Raw genomic sequence first — 20,354 nt, 5'->3', positions numbered from 1 at the left:
GTTGAAGAAAACAGTGTGCAAATAATGCCTACAAGGCCAACGTATACACTACTACAGCGGTGGATACGGATTACGTAAAATATATTATGGCTGCTTGAAAAAAGTGACTCCGGTGTTTTTTCTGGAGACGGTAATATTATGGATATTTAGACAGAATGTGAACAAGGTCACACAGCTCGATGGCGGGTTGAAGAAAACAGTGTGCAAATAATGCCTACAAGGCCAACGTATACACTACTACAGCGGTGGATACGGATTACGTAAAATATATTATGGCTGCTTGAAAAAAGTGACTCCGGTGTTTTTTCTGGAGACGGTAATATTATGGATATTTAGACAGAATGTGAACAAGGTCACACAGCTCGATGGCGGGTTGAAGAAAACAGTGTGCAAATAATGCCTACAGGGCAAATAATGCCTAAAAGGTCAACTTATACACTACTACAGCGGTAGTAAAATAAAAAAAGTAAAATAAAAAAAAAATGAATATTAAAAAAAAAAATTAAAGTTGGTGCTGCTGAACTACTAGGAGCAGCAGATTAGCACACCAGTCCCACTCCCCAACACTGCTAGACTAATAGCACTGGGCTCTTATAGTAGTAGTAGTAGTAGTAGTAGTAAAACAACAAAAAAATAAATAAAAGCAGTCCTTACAAGGACTACTGTTATTGCAGCAGTCAGCAGATGAGATCAGAAGCAGGACAGCTGCCCACTGCAGCTACATACAGAGCACTGCAGTAGAAGGTAGATTACTAGCCAGCAAAGCTACCTAAGCTTAAATGTCCCTCAAACCCCTGCAGACTTCTGTCCCTCCAATAACAGAGCAGTATCAAAACGATTACTAGCCAGCAAACTTTCAACTGTCCCTGAAATCACTAACAGGCAGCAGCTCTCTCCCTACACTATCTCTTCAGCACACACAGGCAGAGTGAAAAAACGCTGCAGGGCTTCGGTTTTTATAGGGAAGGGGAGTGGTCCAGGGGTGAGCTTCCTGATTGGCTGCCATGTACCTGCTGGTCTGGGGTGAGAGGGCAAAAAAAAGCGCCAACAATGGCGAACCCAAAATGGCGAACGTCGCGCGACGTTCGCGAACTTCCGGCGAGCGCGAACACCCGATGTTCGCGCGAACAAGTTCGCCGGCGAACAGTTCGCGACATCTCTAATGGCCAATGTTACTCCTTGCATCGGTTGCCCTGGGTCTTCTATATTATCGGGACCTTTTCACTAGACTCAGACAGAACTCAGAACTCAGACAGTTTTTAAGCATTGTAACTGGGGTAAATTGGCTTCAAAACTCTGGGGTCACCTGTATAAATAGGAGGTTGTCAACCCCTCACACATGAGCCATATATTTCCCCCACCTTCCACCCCTCTGGGTCTTGTCTGCAGTTATATTTTGAGTAAATGTTCTAAGAACTGTGAGACCCCTGGGGCACAATATTAAACAATAACCGCAGTGTTGACAGTAACCTTGGGGTTTAGACTGATAAACACCACAGCTTTGCCCACTTACTTATTTGAAGGGCTTCTCAAACCTGAGCGGAGACACTGCTCAAAACCGGAGTGCTTCTCCTGTCCGCTTCTCTTCAATGGAGGTCTGCTGCTAGAGGTCAATTGGCTGATCCTGCCAACGATCACCTCCTCTAGGTTCCAGTGTCCTGGTGTCCCTGGCCCCTAAAGCCACTGGCCGAGTCTCCCTCTCAGACTGTCGGCATGGCTGCCTATTACACAAACTGCTCTGTCTCCTGCTCCTATCCTCTCCAGCGCTAGGAGTCTGCCAGCTGTAGTCACGTGACCGTTCACCACTGCTGCTGCAGCTTGCTGCTTCCGGGTCTCCGGCGTCCCTATTTCGTGTGCTGATTTCAGCCTCGGTAGCTTCCATCCAGATTGTGGGTAAGATTACCTCTACATTCCCCTTTTCCACCCCTCTTTTTAATGCCTACAAGGCCATTGTGCTGTGGGAATATGCCCTAGGGAGCACCACTGTGGTGTAGAGCTTTAGATCAGCGCAGCCATCTTGCCCCCCACAATTCCCCTTTCAAGTTTTTTTGCAAAGATATATATTTAATTTTGTACTTTGGGACTCAGGTATTTGACTGTACCCTGAGGTAACTCAAGAAGTTGTTTCAAAACATGGTCATAAAAGGCAAGCAATTCAATGATTGAAAGAAAATTATTGCCATTATTGCCATCTCCTAATTGTTCTCTGTGTCCACGGAAGGCTAGATTAGCCATTGCCATAGTCAGGGTGACATTGATAATTCTTTGTAAAACTTGCCTCCAAAAACGTTTCTCTTTTAAAATTTGCTCATGCTCCTTATTTATAGTTTTGTTTCTTCTCCACTGGTCATATATAATACATGCTTCCATGTGAGCTTGGGAAGCCTCGTGAACCTGTATTTTTTTTAGACAGCTTTTGCCAATTTTGTATACCCTTAGCCCATGCTGGCTGAAGGCCAAACTTTTTTCGATCCCCAAATAACCAGCATGGTTTACTATAGGCAGCATTTAATTTTGGAGAATAGCAAAGAAAAATGCTTGTCCAATTAAATGTTGTAGGGAAAAAGTATCAGAGTCCTTGCTACTTTAAGTTTTATTAACAAATGCACTACTGCTTGTATTTGGTTCATTACTTTCTGCACTGAAATCTAAGCTATATCCTTCTTTGGGATCTGTCATCAAGAAAGGATCAGAAGACTGAAAAAGGTTACTCTCACTCGCTGAACTGCTCAGTGTATTGTTTACTTCTACATTCTGACCAGTTACAGTGTCATCAGCATTAGAGGTGTCACTAGATGAATGTGAAATATGTGCACTGGTACTAGTTGTATTTGAATCGTATCGTATTCTGCACTTAAATGTAAGCCAAATCCTTCTTTTGGATTATTAGTTTCTAACAGTGGCTCAGAAGACTGTGTAATGCTACTCTTACTCAATGAACAGCTTGGTGTATTGCTCACTACATTCTGATCAGTTACAGTGTCACCAGCATTAGATGGGCTACCAGATGGATGTGAAAAATAGCTGCATATTTTAGGGTGTTTCTGGATGTTTTGTTCCAATTCCCTTTTCTTTTTGCGTTTTTGAGAACCACTCAGATGTTGATATGTAGACATTATGCTGATCTCAGATAGTTGCTGACAAAATTAACTATTCTGTAAATAAAATGACAAAAAAAAAAAAGTAAAACTACTGTTTCCTTAAAGGTATAGTTAACCATTGAAATAACATGATGTAGACAGTGATATTCCAAAATCATTGCAAACTGGTCTTTATTCTTTATGTTTTTTTAAATTATTTAGCTCTGTATTCAGCAGCTCATGTTACAGGCATCTAGCTTTCTTTTTACCCCTAGCTAAGAGACACTGGGTAAAATTACCTATTCAAAGGCAAACAGTTCATATTTATACAGATATCCACATTTAACCCTATATGACACATGGTTAATCTGTCGATAATGCACATTACATAGTGACATTACAGCATTACACATTCTTCTAACCAATGTTGGTCATTGGCCATTTGCCCTTTTAGACAAACAATTCACTAAATATTAACACTGCCCCCAAACATTGTGGCCAGTTTGACCTTTTAGCCAAAGTCACAAAGAACATTGGCTCTGCTTCTCTCCGCCTGCATTTTGTAGGCAGACAAAGAGAAGCAGATCAGCTCTCACCCGCAGATCTGTGTAGCTGCCCTGACAAGCACATCTTCAGCCAGAGTTAATTTCTCAAGCTGAATTTAGGATAAATTTGAGTGAATGATAAAATTAGGCTAAATAAAAAAAAAGTTAACTGGTGCACCTGGCCCAGTGTTTAGAACTAACTCAATTAGAAAATCCAAGTTCAAAGTGGTCTTTAAAAAAAATAAAAATAAAACATGAAAGCCAGTTTATGCAGCTATTTCTTAACTAAACAGGATTTAAACCAAAACCTAGATTACCATTTAACTGGTAAAATAAAATGAGATGACTACAACAGCCATATTAACACATACTTCCCAGGTCTATATCCGTTTTAAAGGGGTTGTTCACTTTTAACATTTAATATAAGGCAGAGTGATATTCTGAGAATTTGCAATTGGTTTTCATTTTTATTATTTGTGTTTTTTTTAGTTAATTCAGTAGCTCTCCAGTTTCAGGTTCATAATGACCCTAGCAACCGAGCAGTTATTTAAATAAGAGGCAGGAATTTGAGTAGGTGAGGGCCTGGCTAGACAGATAAGTTAAAAAAAAGCAGCAATTACAATAAATGTATAGTCTTACAGAGCATTTGTTTTTAGATGGGATCAGTGACCCCCATTTGAAAGCTGAATAATTAGAACAAGAAGGCAAATAGTTCAAAGACTTTTTAAAAAATAAAGACAAATTGAAAAGTTGCTTAGAACTTCAACATACCAAAAGCTAACTTAAATGGATACTGTCATGGGAAAAACATTTTTTTTTCAAAATGCATCACTTAATAGTGCTGCTCCAGCAGAAATCTGCACTGAAATCCATTTCTCAAAAGAGCAACAGATTTTTTTATATTTAATTTTGAAATCTGACATGGGGCTAGACATGTTTCCCAGCTGCCCCAAGTCATGTGACTTGTGCTCTGATAAACTTTAGTCACTCTTTAATGCAAGTTGGAGTGATATCACCCCTCTCCCTCCCCACCAGGAGCCTAACAAGAGAACAATGGGAAAGTAACCAGATAGCAGCTCCCTAACACAAGATAACAGCTGCCTGGTAGATTTAAGAACAGCAATCAATAGTAAAAACGCATGTTCCACTTGGACTCCTTCAGTTACATTGAGTAGGAAAACAGCCTGTCAGAAAGCAGTTCCATCCTAAAGTGCTGGCACAAGTCACATGACCAGGGACAGCTGGGAAATTGACAAGTCTAGCCCTGTGTCAGATTTCAAAATTAGATATAAAAAAATCTGTTTGGGCTTTTGAGAAATGGATTTCAGTGCAGAAATCTGCTGGAGCAGCACTATTAACTAGAAGAGCTTTCTAAAAAAACGCAAATCCCTAGAGCCGTGGAGTAAAAGAGGTATGAAGAATGATTGCTGCTAAAATTATTCAAAACCTTTGTGCGGCTAGAGGTTGCCGCAAAAGCAACGAAGCTTTTAAAATTAGTTTTTTTTAAAAAAAAAAAAAAAAAAAAGGATTGCCGATTCGCGTTTCGCGTATGCTTTCTCAAGGCAATTTGCAATCATTCTTCATAACTCTTTTACTCCATGGCTCTATGGATTTGCGTTTTTTTAGATAGCTCTTCTACAGATTAGTTAAAATACAGAGACTGCAGTCCTTAGAGTCCTGCCTTTCTCTCCATGTGGTGTCCCAGGGCATTAGAAAGCCTTATTAAGGAGATTTTGGGACAACTCTAACTCTAATCTATTTTCCTTTTCCTTTCTTTTTATTCATGAATTGCTGAGATATATAGGATCCTCTTTTTATAATAATATCACATTTTTCAAGGAATTTTTGATATTTATTAGCACGAGTACTTTAACCAATTAATTGATAATCAATGAATTTTTAAATTAATTGAAGTTATATAAGCACTTGCACTTTTTTGAACTATAACTGATGTTTTAAATGAATTCATGAACTAATTTTGGTAAAATTAATTGGTGGTGTGTAGGTACAGAATTAATTTAACGGCACATGAAGCACTAAGCACTTTTTCTAACTGTTGCACCTTAAGGGTAAATGAATTAGTGCATTAATTCTATAACATATTTTTAACGATATTGTGGGGTTACTACTTTTCTTTCAATTTAATCAAGTATCCCTTTAAGGTGAACCAACCCTTTAAATATGTTAAATTTCATTCAGAATACTAGTTATGCATGTCCACAACATTATTTATAAATGGAATGCTTTCATGCAACTTGACAGTACACATAAACAAGAAAACTAAGGATATAAGCACATAAGTCTGTATTACACTATCTACTGTGTTAACAACAAGGGTTAATGGTGTAGAGTGATATTTTAAGAAAATATGCAATTGGTTCTCATTTTTTATAATTTGTGGTTTTTGAGTTAGCTTTTTTATTCAGCAGCTCCCCAGTTTGCAGCTTCAGTAATCAGGTGGCTAGGGTCCAAATTGCCATAGCAACCATGTAATTTAAATAAAAGACTGGAATATGAATAGGAGAGGGACTGAATTGAAAGATACGCAATTCTTTAAGTAGATGGGGGTCAGTGACCACCATTTGAAATGCTGGAACAGTTTAGAAGGCAAATAACTATAAAAAGACAAAATGAAGACCAATTGAAAAGTTGTTTAAAATTCACCAAATACTAAGTTAGCATGAAAGCGAACCACTCCTTTAATGTCATGTGCAAGGTCTCTCTGCAAGTTATATCACATACACAACAAAATAGCAATAGGTGACTTGTACACAACTGTGGGTGAGACTAATTGCAATTATCTATTTACAGACCGAATGACAGCAAATATATTAGACTTATCATTCACAGAGAACAACCAACAGCCATTTTAGGAACACCAGGGCACAAATGCAGGTGTAAAAATACAGGAAAACAATGTAAAATTAGAGAAAACACCAATTGAAAGGTTTATAAATTGGTGAGACCAAAAAATAAAAAAACAAATGTAGGCAAGGACATGCAAAACTGAGGTTTTACTGTTGAGCTTGGATAGTATTCCAGAAATATATTATAAAATTACATTATCTACCCCTTAAGGCAAGGCCACAACATTAACAGAGTAAAACAATAAAATAGTTACCTGTAAAAACCACATGCACACATTAATGAGTACAGCCGCAGAGCCTGAAGTAAATTGGTCAGGTTCCAGTTCTGAATCCTGCTGGTGAGGTGAGAGACGAGTCTCATGGAGGCAGGGTGCCAGGCATTAAGCTGCTGCGTGCTGCGTGCACTAGTCTCTTCACAAAAATAAAGTTTTACCGCACCCTCCTCTCTTGTGAATCATTGTCCCGCCTCCTGGCCTAATCCTAGCTCTTCATTGGGCAGAAGAGCCGCACGTTGTGGGAGAGGAGTTGCTCTCTCTCTGCCTCTTTACTAACAAAGCTGCCAGAGAGGGGGGGGGGGGGGCAGGGTAGGGCCCGGCATAACAGGGTAGGGCCCGGCAAAACCAGGCAGAAAATTGGCGCCAAACACTGCAGCTGTTGGGGAGAGTGGAGATGGAGACTCCTGACACTGACTGGCAGCTGCAGGAAGTGCGCCGGCGGTGAAGTCACACGCTGTCAGGCTTGGCCACAGGTGAGTGGCTGGTAGTTAGGAGCCTTGGTGCTGTATAACACAAGTACAGCGGGTATTTGAGGTTTTGATAGGCCGGAAACATGTTATGCAGAAGAGTATTTTAATAATGAAAAGTATGGCAATATAACTGATGAACAAAAGATAAATAATATAAGTTCTTACACCAGGTTGGTGGTCGAGGGCAGGCAACAATAAAGCAAGTCCGAGAAACAGGCTGCGGTCGGGGGCAGGCTGATGGCAATAACAAGTCCGTATGGCAGGCCGAGGTCGGAGGCAGGCTGATGGCAGAGGGTAGTCCAGTAAACAAGCCGAGGTCAATTACCAGGAGATCCAACAGGTAGCAGGTAAGGGGAACTGTAGCAGAGAACAAAGGCACAGGGAACAAAACAGGAATCTCAGGAACAAAAGCAAGAACAAGGAGTCACAGGAACAAGGAGTATGCAGGATCTAGCTTGGGAGCTTCAATGATCAAGCACCGGTGTATCATTAGTAACAGGCTTATAAAGGCCCTTAATTATCAAATTACCAACACCTGGTACAGCAAGAAGGAGGAGGAGGAGGTGAGCAAACATAAAAGGTAGAAAGTATTTAATCATACCAGTAGAATGAGAATCCAAAGGTCTCCAGTGGCTCAATGAAATAATGCAGGAGCTTGTGAGTGTAAAGTTCAGAGTTTGATCCTAGGTAGCTCCTGACACATGCAGAGCACCGGCAGAGACGACATGCAGCACGCCGTCACTGTGGAGATTACAATGATGATCTCCTCCGATTTACTGGCGGTGGGCCCCATCGGGGATGCTCGGGCCTTTGCACCCCCGGTAGTTCTGCCACTGTTTTTCATAATACTGATTCTTATATTACTTTCCATTTCCCAAAACCAACCTCTAATTTTTCCAAAGCTGCAAATCTGCAGTTTTAACTGAATAATTTAGTTTATCTGTATATACAATTTCTTAACACGAAAACATAAAGGCAGCAAATTAATCATGACATGGAAAACAATATAAATAAGGTAAACAGTTTCCTAGAGCAATATAATTTCATTTATTAAGTAAACTCCTGCAATGTAGTCTATCAATAAAGTCAATCACATCCATATGTACTACAAGCCCAGTGATATCTGATTGTACTTATTAAATTTGTCTGACAAAACCAATTTTGAAAAATTGATGACATAACCTTCTAATATTGTAACTCAAAAGAAATGTCATCCCTTTAGTAGTCACTTCCTTAGCTAAGCTGATTTCTTTTTTTCTTATGTTGTGCACATTTAAAGATGCGTCTCGCTTTTAAAGTTTGAACATAATCAGCAACATTATTTTCCTGTAATTCCCTCTTTTTGTTAGTAAAAGAAATACACTCACAGTACCTGTACCTGCTTTACAAAACCTTTACATGTTGCTTTTGTGTTTTAACTAGAAAATGTATCAGTTTTGGAAGCAAATAGCAACTGATATGCTGTGATCACTATTGCCTAAATGCTTTATTTGCTAATTTGCTTTTTTTTTTTTGCACTTTCACTTGCAATTGCTTATCACTTATATAAATGTGCCCTACAAATCTTAAAACATTTTATTTCATTAGCATTTTTGCACATTATTTTCCATGGCCTTTACTACTTATGACCTCATCTTTTTACTGCCATTCAATTAAGTATCATTCCATGCTTTCATGCTTTTATGTTCGTTAGGTAAGCACCAAATATTTTAATGTTTATATTATTAAAAATGTTTTAAATGCAAAATTCTTTTTTCATACAGTTTGAACATCCGTGACAAACCTATAGTGGTTAATCAGTAACTCTTTACTCTGGGACTCACAAGATTTTCAAATGCATGTTCAGTAAAGCATATTGTCCTTGATTACTTCACACTTACCTTACTCTTTTTCATATTTCTGTTTATTTATATTAATGGGAGCAGCTATAATTACTTTGATAAGTGCTCTCAGATGGCAAATCTCTCTGGTAAATTATGGAATACTGCTTTTCCAAAGTTTATAACATGCACAATTTTTTTTAAACTTATATTGAAGCTTGCCTCTCAGATCGCAACTTACCTGTTACATATTTTAAAATATCTCTAAAATCCAAGAGAGACACCCACATTTGCAGACTCTTTGCACTTTGCCAAATATGTTATTGTTTGTTTAATTAATACATAATTTACTGTAAAATTAATCCTCCTAAAATTAGCCTTAAATTAGATTTTAGTTGCTAGCAACATAACAGGGTTCATCTATGGAGGCAAAAGCAATATATCTTGCATCTTACCACTACGCAAGATATTTATGCAGCATTTCCTTAAAGGGACAGCATGCACATCTTTTCAACTAGAACACAATGAATAGGGCTTGTGCTGAACATATAGTTTGTCTTTTAACAAAAAAAGGATCTATGGTTATGCTAATTTCTGTCAGTAAAGAATTTTTTTTTAAATAATTTCACTTTAGCACTTCTTGGTTCTGGTGAGGAGAAGAAAAGCTAATAAATTTAATTAAGTGCACTGAAAAAAAATCATTTCTAATTTGTGATTTATAATGGCAATAAAAATGGATACATATAAATTTTTAATTAGTGCTGGGCGAATCTGTCACAAATTTACCAAAAAATTCACAAATTTACTGGAAAATTCACTAAACGGCAGAAAAAAATTGAAACACTTTGAAGTCATTGGGCGGCAAAATTATTTTGATGTGCAACAATTTTTATACGCACGACTATTTTGTACAAATGCATTTAAGTCATTAGTTCTGACGTATGATAATTTTTTTGCCACAGCGGATTTTTCACAGGCAATTCTTTGCCGCAGTTTCGCTAATTTATTTGCTCGGACCGAAAGTGGAAATTCATTGTGAATCCATGCTTGGTGAATTTATTCACCCATCACAATTTTTTTAATTAAAAGAATAGGCAGAGTGCATTTTTAACACAAAGTTTAAAAGTTATATTAATTATACTTTTTTAGTGTTTTTAGGTGTATACAATCCTTTTATCGCTCATGTATAGACACTTATCTTTCACACTAATAAACTATAGAATTAATGGACTTCCTAATTTGATAACTCCGTTCTGTAATCATCAACTGGAATTTAGTGATGGGCGGAAAAATTTGCCTATGGTGAATTCGCAGCGAATTTGCGCGTTTCGCCATAGGCTAATTTTTTCGCGAAACTGCAATAGAAATTCGCCGCGCGTCGAGTTCGTCGAGTTCGTCGCACGCGCCGAGTTCGCCGCACGACAAACGGACAAGCAGCCAATCAGATTTGAGCCGTCCCACTGTCTATATAAGGAGGTGTAGAGGCGGCCATTACTCAGTGCGTTTTTGGTAGGTTAGAGAGAGCAGGTTTGAGAGAGAGATTGGTGTTCGATTTAGCTAGTGGAGTTAGTTTAGAGAGCTTTTTTTTTCTGAGTCAGTGCAAGTGGAGGTTGTGGATTTCAGTTTACTGTTTTCTCTCTTCTGCTTGCCTGCTCACCCCACAATAGCCCTTTTTAGGGCTAACTATCTGTGATTGTCTGTGTGTGTATCCCTTGTGGGTACACTTGTGCTGAGGGGATTTAGTTGAGGGTTTTTATTGTTTTCTCCTTTCCTTCCCCGAAGTATCCACACCCCCCTTATTTTATTTTTTTTAAGTTTAGTTTGCCCAATATGACGGGCCGTGGGAGAGGGGGGAGGGGTCAGGGTGGTGGTGGTGGGATAGGGAGGGGAGGCAGAGGAAGAGGCCGTGGTGCTGGCTGTGGGCATCCAACCCCACAACAGCCTAGCCCACGTACTATGCCCAGTCCGGGCACTGTAAAGCAGCAACAGCTGCTGCCAACGCAGCAGCCGCAGCAGCAGCTTCTGCCACAGCAGCAGGTGGCTGTGGGTCGCAGCAGCGGGGCAACTGGTCCACGTAGGACTGTGCCCGATTTTTTTGCACTTCAGCAGTGTGGGCATTTTTTACGTGCCAGGCAGAGGACCAGACGGTAGCAGTGTGCCAGCTCTGCCGGCAGAAGGTTCGAAGGGGGCAGGCAGGGTCACATATGGGAACATCGGCTTTAAGTTCCCATATGAAACGTCATCACAGGATGACGTGGGAGCAGCACCAAAGTGGCAGGGCACCAGGGGGCAGTGGTGCTTCCCGTCCACCTCCTTCCATTCCTCAGGGAAGAGGTGCTAGCTCCCCAGACCCTGCCGCAAGGGAAGAGGATTCTGAGGCTCTCAGTCGGAGGCGGCCACTGTGTAGCTCAGCCTCTTCTGCAGCCTCCTCAATGCGGCCCCTGTCACGCCAGGTTTCCCTCCCTCAGTTCCTCGGCCGGAAGACGCCTCTCTCCCCCAGCCACCCCCAAGTGCAGAGGCTCAATGGCTGTCTGGCAAAACTTCTGGCAGTGCAGCTGCTGCCCTATCAGTTAGTTGAAGCAGCCCCCTTTCGACAGCTGATGGCTTGCGCTGCCCCTAACTGGCGGATCCCCAGCCGCCATTATTTTGCCAGGAAGGCCGTCCCTGCTCTCCACCAGCAGGTGGTGGAGAATGTGTCCCTGTCACTGGATCATGCTGTCGGCGGCAGGGTGCACTGCACCACTGACATGTGGACCAGCAGGCATGGGCAGGGGAGGTACATTTCTTACACTGCGCACTGGGTCACCCTGATGAGTGCTGGGGAGGGTGCAAGCAGGGGCGCTCCCCTCCTGCTACAGGTGCCTCCCCGTGGGGTTCAGGGCAAACCCCACATGCCCACTTCCTCCTCCTCCTCCTCTGCGGCTATGGATGAGCCACCCCTGAAGCGTACCCGTAGTTACGCTTCAGTGCAGCACAAGCGATGTCAGGCTGTGCTGCAACTCCTCTCCCTGGGCAAGAGGAGTCATACTGCACCTGAGCTCATGGCCGCCTTCCAGACTCAGGTGCAGAGGTGGTTCACTCCCCGCAAGCTCCAAGCAGGGAACATTGTTTGCGACAATGGTCGCAACCTGCTGGCCGCCATCCGCCTAGGCCACCTGACCCACGTGCCTTGCTTTGCACATGTCCTCAACCTTGTGGTACAGCGCTTCCTCAAGAGCTACCAAGGGTTGGGTGACATGCTTGAGAAGGTACGTAGGGTATGTGGCCATTTTCGCAGGTCCCCCACTGCCAGCGCGTCTTTGGCACGGATGCAGTGGCAGCATAATCTGCCACCCCACCGGCTCATCTGTGACCTGCCGACGCGCTGGAATTCGACCCTGCACATGGTGGAGCGCCTCGTGGAGCAGCACTGGGCGGTCAGCAATTACCTGCTGGAGCATAGTACCAGGGGTACTCAGGGGGCAGATTTAGGCTACTTTAGCGCAGAGCAGTGGCAGCAGATGAGGCAGCTCTGCCGAGTACTTGCCCCCTTTGAGCAGGCCACACGCTTTGTTAGCAGGGACAATGCGTGTGTCAGCGATGTCATACCCCTGGTGTTCCTCCTCAAGCGCACGTTGGATGGCCTGCTAGAGGAGGGTGACGTGCCTGAGGAGGAGGAGAGTAGGCCCCGTAGGCAGGCAGATGGGGCTGGGAGGCAGGATGTGGAGGAGATGGTGCCCGCTGAGGAGGATGAGGGAGAGGAGGACTGGGTGCCTGCACAGCATGGGGAGCAGGGCACGCGCCACCCAACCACCCCAGCTATTGTCCGCGGCTGGGAGGGTATAGAGCAGGGGCAGGTCGAGCCAGATGACCTGCTGCATCTGGAGGGCAGTCAAGAAGAGGTTGGTCGGGGGCACCTCTTTTACATGGCTGCCCATATGCAGACTTGCCTCCGGAGCGATCCCCGGGTCTGTTCCATCAAAGACTGGGATGATTATTGGGTGGCCACTTTGCTTGACCCACGGTACAAGGGAAAGTTGGGGGAGTTCCTTGTACCCAGCCAGAGAGAGAGGAGGGTGGGTCAATTGAGGAGGGCTCTGTGCTCAAAACTAGTGGAGGCCTTCCCCCAGTCTGACACATCTCAGGCCTCCACTACTCCACACACCCAGCAGAGACGGGTTGCTAGCAGCAGCAGCAGCAGCAGCAGCAGCAAAGGCGGAGATCTCATGGGTGTGTGGAAGAGCTTTTTCGAGCCTCAATGGGCAGCAGCAGGCCCGGTTAATACCCAAAGCCACCACCACCAGCGGGTGGAGCATATGGTGGCTGACTACATGGGGTCAGTCAGTGTGCAGGACGCCATTCGCCCTGATGATGACCCCATGCAGTTTTGGGTATTGAGGCTCGACCAGTGGCCAGAACTGGCACAGTACGCTCTGGAGGTGCTGGCTTGCCCCCCTGCCAGTGTCCTGTCAGAGCGTGTCTTCAGTGCCGCAGGTGGGGTGGTCACTGAGAAGTGGACACGGCTATCCACTGGCAGCGTGGATATGCTGTCATTTATAAAAATGAATGAGGCCTGGATAGGCGGGGATATCCAAGTGCCCATAGCAGACAGCAGAGACTAGCCTCATCTCCTCCTCCTCTTCCTCCTCCTAGCCTCCTCTCTCCATTGCTGCCTATACTCTCCTCCTCCGTAGTACTGCCTATCCCATCTGTCTGCACCTGCTGCCCTTGCTGCTGCCCTTGCTGCTGCTGCAGCCTACTACTAGCCTTAGTAGAACTGCTGCTGTGCTGCATTGTTGGCAAATTTTTTATCTGGTGGGGGTCTATCATCATGGCTCCTACTGCTACTGCAGATACTACTGCTGCATTGTCGGCAAATTTTTAATCTGGTGGGGGTCTATCATCAAGGCTCCTACTGCTACTGCAGATATTACTGCTGCATTGTCGGCAAATGTTATATCTGGTGGGAGTCTATCATCAAGGCTCCTACTGCTACTGCAGATACTACTGCTGCATTGTCGGCAAATTTTTTATCTGGTGGGGGTCTATCATCATGGCTCCTACTGCTACTGCAGATACTACTGCTGCATTGTCGGCAAATGTTATATCTGGTGGGGGTCTATCATCAAGGCTCCTACTGCTACTGCAGATACTACTGCTGCATTGTCGGCAAATTTTTAATCTGGTGGGAGTCTATCATCAAGGCTCCTACTGCTACTGCAGATACTACTGCTGCATTGTCGGCAAATTTTTTATCTGGTGGGGGTCTATCATCATGGCTCCTACTGCTACTGCAGATACTACTGCTGCATTGTCGGCAAATGTTTAATCTGGTGGGGGTCTATCATCAAGGCTCCTACTGCTACTGCAGATACTACTGCTGCATTGTCGGTAAATGTTATATCTGGTGGGAGACTATCATCAAGGCTCCTACTGCTACTGCAGATACTACTGCTGCATTGTCGGTAAATTTTTTATCTGGTGGGGGTCTATCATCATGGCTCCTACTGCTACTGCAGATACTACTGCTGCATTGTCGGCAAATGTTTAATCTGGTGGGGTCTATCATCAAGGCTCCTACTGCTACTGCAGATACTACTGCTGCATTGTCGGCAAATTTTTAATCTGGTGGGGGTCTATCATCAAGGCTCCTACGACTACTGCAGATACTACTGCTGCATTGTCGGTAAATGTTATATCTGGTGGGGGTCTATCATCATGGCTCCTACTGCTACTGAAGATACTACTGCTGCATTGTCGGCAAATTTTTCAGTTTTTGAGGTCTAACATGGCTTACAAAGAATTTTGTTTCTAATATTGCCTTAGTTGGCTAATTTTTTATGGTTGAGGCCTAATATGGCTATATCTTTATCAAACGTGTTGTGTTTGAAGCCTGCCTCATGTCAATACTGCAGGTCCTAATACAGTAAAATTCATTACTACTGCTGTTGCTACCACTGCCTCATCCTTTATGAAAAATGTTGTGTTTCAGGCCTGCCTCATGTCAATACTGCAGGTCCTAATACAGTAAAATTCAATGCTACTGCTGTTGCTACCACTGCCTCATCCTTTATCAAATGTGTTGCGTTTCAGGCAAATGTCATTGTCATCTGGTTGAGGCCTACCTCTTCTAATTTTCATTCTAATAATATGTTCATTCCAATGCTACCACATAGTTGGCAAATGCCTTCTGGTTGAGGCCTACCTATACCGTCATGCGATTTAAAATATTGAGTATTATTCCAGTACTGCTGCTGCTGCTGCTACTACTACTACTATTGCCACATGCTTGGCAAATGTTATTATCTTTTGGTTGAAGCCTACCTTTTCTAATTTTAATTCTAATAATGTTGTTTCTATGTAAGGAGATGACCTGGTGGTCTAGTGGGTGGGCAGCAGGGATTCCCACCATGATCCCTGTGCACCTCCTCTTCTGCCGTCCGGTCTTTTAGTGTGAGTGCGCACCCACTTCCGGGTTCTTAAAGGCGCATGCAATGGCGCGAAATTCAAAAGTTTAAAAGGCCAGCTCGGCCTTCTGCAAGCTGCCCGTGATAGGATTTTTTCCTGGTGCCTTTTGAGCTTTAAGCGTCTGAATCTGTTCGTCTTTGATCTTCTGTTGTGACCCTGCCTGTTCCTGACTACTCTGATATCCGAAATACACCCTAGCCTGTATCTCGACTACTCCTTCTGCCTAATCCACTTCTGACTGATTACCCGGTGTTGACCTTTGCCTGCTAGACTTCTCCGATATCCACCTGCCTCGACCCAGCCTGTCTGACCACGAACTTGCTTCAGCCTATTTGTACTGTGACCTACTGTGCGCATCAAGTACGGCGCTTACGCGTCAAGTTCCTGTGCGTGCGCGCGTCACGTGGTGCGCGCGTCACGTGGTGCGCGCGTCAACATGGGCGTTGCCAATATATAAATACCCTATTCCCTGCCCACTTGTAGAGAGAGATTGCCTGCCTGAGATGTCTGGACCAGGAGGTATGCGTGAGGAGGAAGTGAGGGACCTCATAAGGTTCCTCCACCTGCAGGGATATGACACCATCCCTCCCGGCACTCCTGGTATCCAGGCACTCAGGCGGCGTATAATGATGAGCCTCAGGCGCAGGCTGAGGCATAGATATGCGCTGAGGCACGGGGTGCGCGTGCTCCAAAGGATTTGGAGCGATTTGAAGAGGCGCCACCCCGTGCTTGTGGACGAGGTGCAGCAGGAAGTGGAAGGTAGTTATTTAAATAGAAAACATAAACTGCTCTTGTTAATTACAAAAATGTCCAGACTTATAGTATATTATAATGATTTGCTATTTTAGAGCAAAAATGTATTTCAGTGAATATTTTAATTAGGATTGAAACAGTTGAGTGTCATTTAATTGCAGACAAGTTAGATAACAAGTAAATGAGCTGTCAAATGGAGATTATCTTCTGCAAAAAACTCTCTTAATGGTTTTGCTCGGCCCCATACTGCCATCCATATCAATGATAGGTTTTTTGTAGTTACACCTCACCTCCGCCTGTATAATTTGTACTGTACAAATGCAAGTGCTGTATTACTCAAAATGGAATTCTTTGATTGCCAGCGGAGTGGATGCCTGCTGGAGAGCCCGCTGCAGCACCGGAAGAGGCAGGAGGGGCTGCGGAAGAGGCAGGAGGGGATGCGGAAGAGGCAGGAGGGGCTGCGGAAGACGCAGGAGGGGCTGCATCTCCTCCCCCCACTACACCACCATCTCCTCCAGCAGGCCTTATAGAGGGGCCAGAGGCAGCAGCAGCAGCACCACCACCAGCACCACCAGCAGCAGCAGCAGATGGTGGGGAACTCACTGAACTTATTAGAGGCCTAGTCCAGCAGGTGTCTCAACTTCAACAGGAAGTGAGAGAGATCAGGCACCTGCTGGACAATATGAGTCCTCCTCCTCCTCCTCCTCCTCCAGTTTAATGTTTTTATTTATTTTAATAGCACTGTTGTGCTGGTTTTTCTTTTTTTAAATTTATATAAAGTTTTTTCAAACTTATATATTTGGAGTTTATTTTTCATTTAACTAGGACTCGCATGGTACTTGAAGTTGTTTGGATAATATAACACAAGTATCATTACTTACATTTTCACATAAATATATGGTTCACTGACATAAACATATGGTTTATTGATGTGGGATACACCCAGACATTGTGGGGCCGATTCATGAAGCTCGAGTGAAGGATTCGAATTAAAAAAACTTCGAATTTCGAAGTATTTTTTGGGTACTTCGACCATCGAATTGGTTAAATTCGATCGAATTCGATCGAATTCGAACGATTCGAACGATTCGAAGTAAAAATCGTTCGACTATTCGACCATTCGATAATCGAAGTACTGTCTCTTTAAAAAATACTTCGACCACCTACTTCGGTAGATAAAACCTACCGAAGTCAATGTTAGCCTATGGGGAAGGTCCCCATAGGCTTGCCTGTGATTTTTTGATCGAAGGATTTTCCTTCGATCGTTGGATTAAAATCCTTCGAATCGTTCGATTCGAAGGATTTAATCGATCGATCGCAGGATTTGCGCAAAATCGTTCGACTTCGATATTCGAAGTCGAACGATTTTAGTTCCCAGTCGAATATCGAGGGTTAATTAACCCTCGATATTCGACTCTTGATGAATCGGCCCCTATGTGTTCATATTATTATTAGCCGAGCCTGTGTTAGTAAGCTATTAGTAATATATATATATATATATATATCTATATATCTATATATATATATATATAGTAGATGGTATAAGTATAAGTATAGATGGTACTTTTGGTTTAATAGCAATATAGACTGAGAGACAGAGTAGTAGTAGATACCATGACCAGTCGACCAGAGCTAATGTAAAAAATTACAGATTTTTTTATAAGAAACTGGCAAAATGTGACACTTTCTTTGAAAAAGAGCCTCTAACAATGTATATGGGCAGGACGTGTGTGTAGCAGTTACTGAGAGAAACATAACTGTCAAATGTTCTTCCCATTGACTCTAAAGCAAAACATGCCATACTGTATGCCGTATTCGTTTATCACAGTGTAGCTTGAAATTGGGTAAAAGTTTTAATGGGAGCATCAAAGATACATCTGGTCTGGGAGGCAAAACAGGCCCTGGGCCCCTGGCATTCAAAGTAATGAGAGTCCCAAACAGGCCCATCAGCCAACTAAATAATGACTTTCTATGGCACCTGATAGCAGCCCCTCTGGTACTTGTCAGAAGCTACAGATTGTCAGTCCAGGCCTGTCCAAAGCAGAAAAAAGGTGACACAAACAAAGCCATAGGGACAGATTTATAAAGGGGGTTAGTGGCTACCAGGCCCGGACTGGCAATTTGCCTGTTCGGGCAATTGCCCGAAGGGCCGCTCAATTTACAGGTCAAATGGGCCGCAAGCATTTTAGCACAGCATCAGCAGAATATGCACGCACACTCCTGCGTGCGCTAACCAGTGCTGGCCGTAGGCTGACTGTAGCAGCAGATTAAGATGGGGTTGAGCGAGTGAGCGGCGGAGAGGTGGGATGGGAAAAGGATCGTTCGTCACCGGGTGCTTCTTTACTCCCCTGCTCCAATCCGTTCCGGCTGGAAATGCTGTGGGAGAAGCCTGGGTTAGTCCGTTTAGACATAGAGACTGTGCAGCAGCAGTCAGATCGAGTTACAAAAAGTGCCGGCCAGGCCCACGCTGCAGTAAATGACGAGGTATGTTGCTAGACCGGGACTGGCACTTGTTGAATTGCCGGGCTGGTACCCACAGTTTCTGTCTGCTGGCAGCTTGACAAAGTGATTTTGCAGCACGTCTGGAAATCCCCTGCATAGTATAATAGTAATAGTTGGTTCATGAGAGGAAAAATCATGGTGCTGCAGATTCATCCCCCCCCCCGACTATTAGTGCAGAAAGAATGCTGACCAATTAAGGCTACAAATCATGTTTATTACACGGCCTTGTGAATTTTAACCCTTTCCTTGCTAGCAAAAATTGCAGGTGTGCCATTCTTCTGTTATGATTTTTGTTGGTATTTATACATGGAATTGCCACTCATCTGACAGATGTCACCCCTGATGGGGTATTTATACATACATTTAAATTTATACACATACTATGACAGCATAGGTATTCCTTGTACTAAGCACAATTCAGCAGGAACAGTCCCCTAAGTTTGCTCATAGTCTGTACAGAGAGATCCCATAAAACTATGGCAGCATAGGTATTCCCTGTACTAAGCACAATTCAGTAGGAACAGTCCCTAAGTTTGCTCATAGTCTGTACAGAGAGATAACAGAAAACCATGTCAGCATAGGTATTCTCTTGCACTATTTACCATACAACAGGAAGGTTTGAGGGTAGTTCTTTAAAAAAAACTTCAAATACACTGGGAATGATTTACTAACAGATGCTAAATTGCACCAGAGTGGTTCCCCATAACAGCAATTTAGACCTTTGCTTTAATTTTCAAGCCATTGATTGATTTATATAGGCAACTGCACTGATGAATTATAGCATCTATGCCAGTATATCACAATTATGTTGAGGATCATTTTTTTGCATACATGGAGGGTAAACAGACTCTCAAAGTGGACACCAATATATACGTTTTAAACCCAATATATAAGTGTGTCTGAGTACAAGAGCATTGCGTGTTTACATGTGGGCTGCTTTGATTTTTTTTTTGCCCGGGCTGCTTTTTACTCCCAGTCCGGCCCTGGTGGCTACTGTTAGTGACAGTTCACTAGACTTGCCTTCAGCTCTGACCTGCATAGTGCATAAAACATCCTCATTCTTCAGTTACTTACATTATCATTTTTAAGTGGAATATCATCTAAGTACTAAATGCTGCCGTCTTTTCCGTTTTTCACGCTGATAGGCTGCAAAAGTGTTTAAATTTTTTTCTGTAACTGATTTCCTCCATACATTTTATAACATATGGGACCATTATTTTACACCAAACTTTTGGTGAATTTTCACCCTATAGTAGATGTGCCCCATAAAATGTAGACAAATCCAGCAGATACGTGTGCTTCGAACTCGACGCCCGTCAACTTTGAACTTGACGCGCGACAAGATCGTCGCGCGTCAAAACGAGTCGCGCTGCAGCAGTTTCGCAAATTTTTTGCCGTTTCGCGAATTTTGCTAGAAATTTGCGAAAAATTTGGCGAAGCGAATCATCACAGATTCGCCCATCACTACTGGAATTCCTTTGACATGTTCTCACATGTAATGCAAAATTATAGCAACCAAGTGTATCCATAAAATGTAAATACTCTTTATTTAAGCAATCTATAAAGATACTTCTACTAGAAAATTTACTATCTAC

The 20,354-nt window shown here is 43.2% G+C and overlaps 1 protein-coding gene across 1 annotated transcript in view; it reads left to right on the top strand.

Moving 5' to 3' along the window:
• Window positions 1-20,354, top strand: part of LOC108718521 (cadherin-9) — a 206,977-nt gene that overhangs the window by 147,480 nt on the left and 39,143 nt on the right. The window lies entirely within an intron of this gene.

This window comes from Xenopus laevis, chromosome 6L (assembly GCF_017654675.1).
Source record: "Xenopus laevis strain J_2021 chromosome 6L, Xenopus_laevis_v10.1, whole genome shotgun sequence".
NCBI classification, from domain to species: domain Eukaryota; kingdom Metazoa; phylum Chordata; class Amphibia; order Anura; family Pipidae; genus Xenopus; species Xenopus laevis.
The sequence above is the reverse complement of the archived record's forward strand: the minus strand, read 5'-3'. Positions and strand labels throughout refer to the sequence as shown.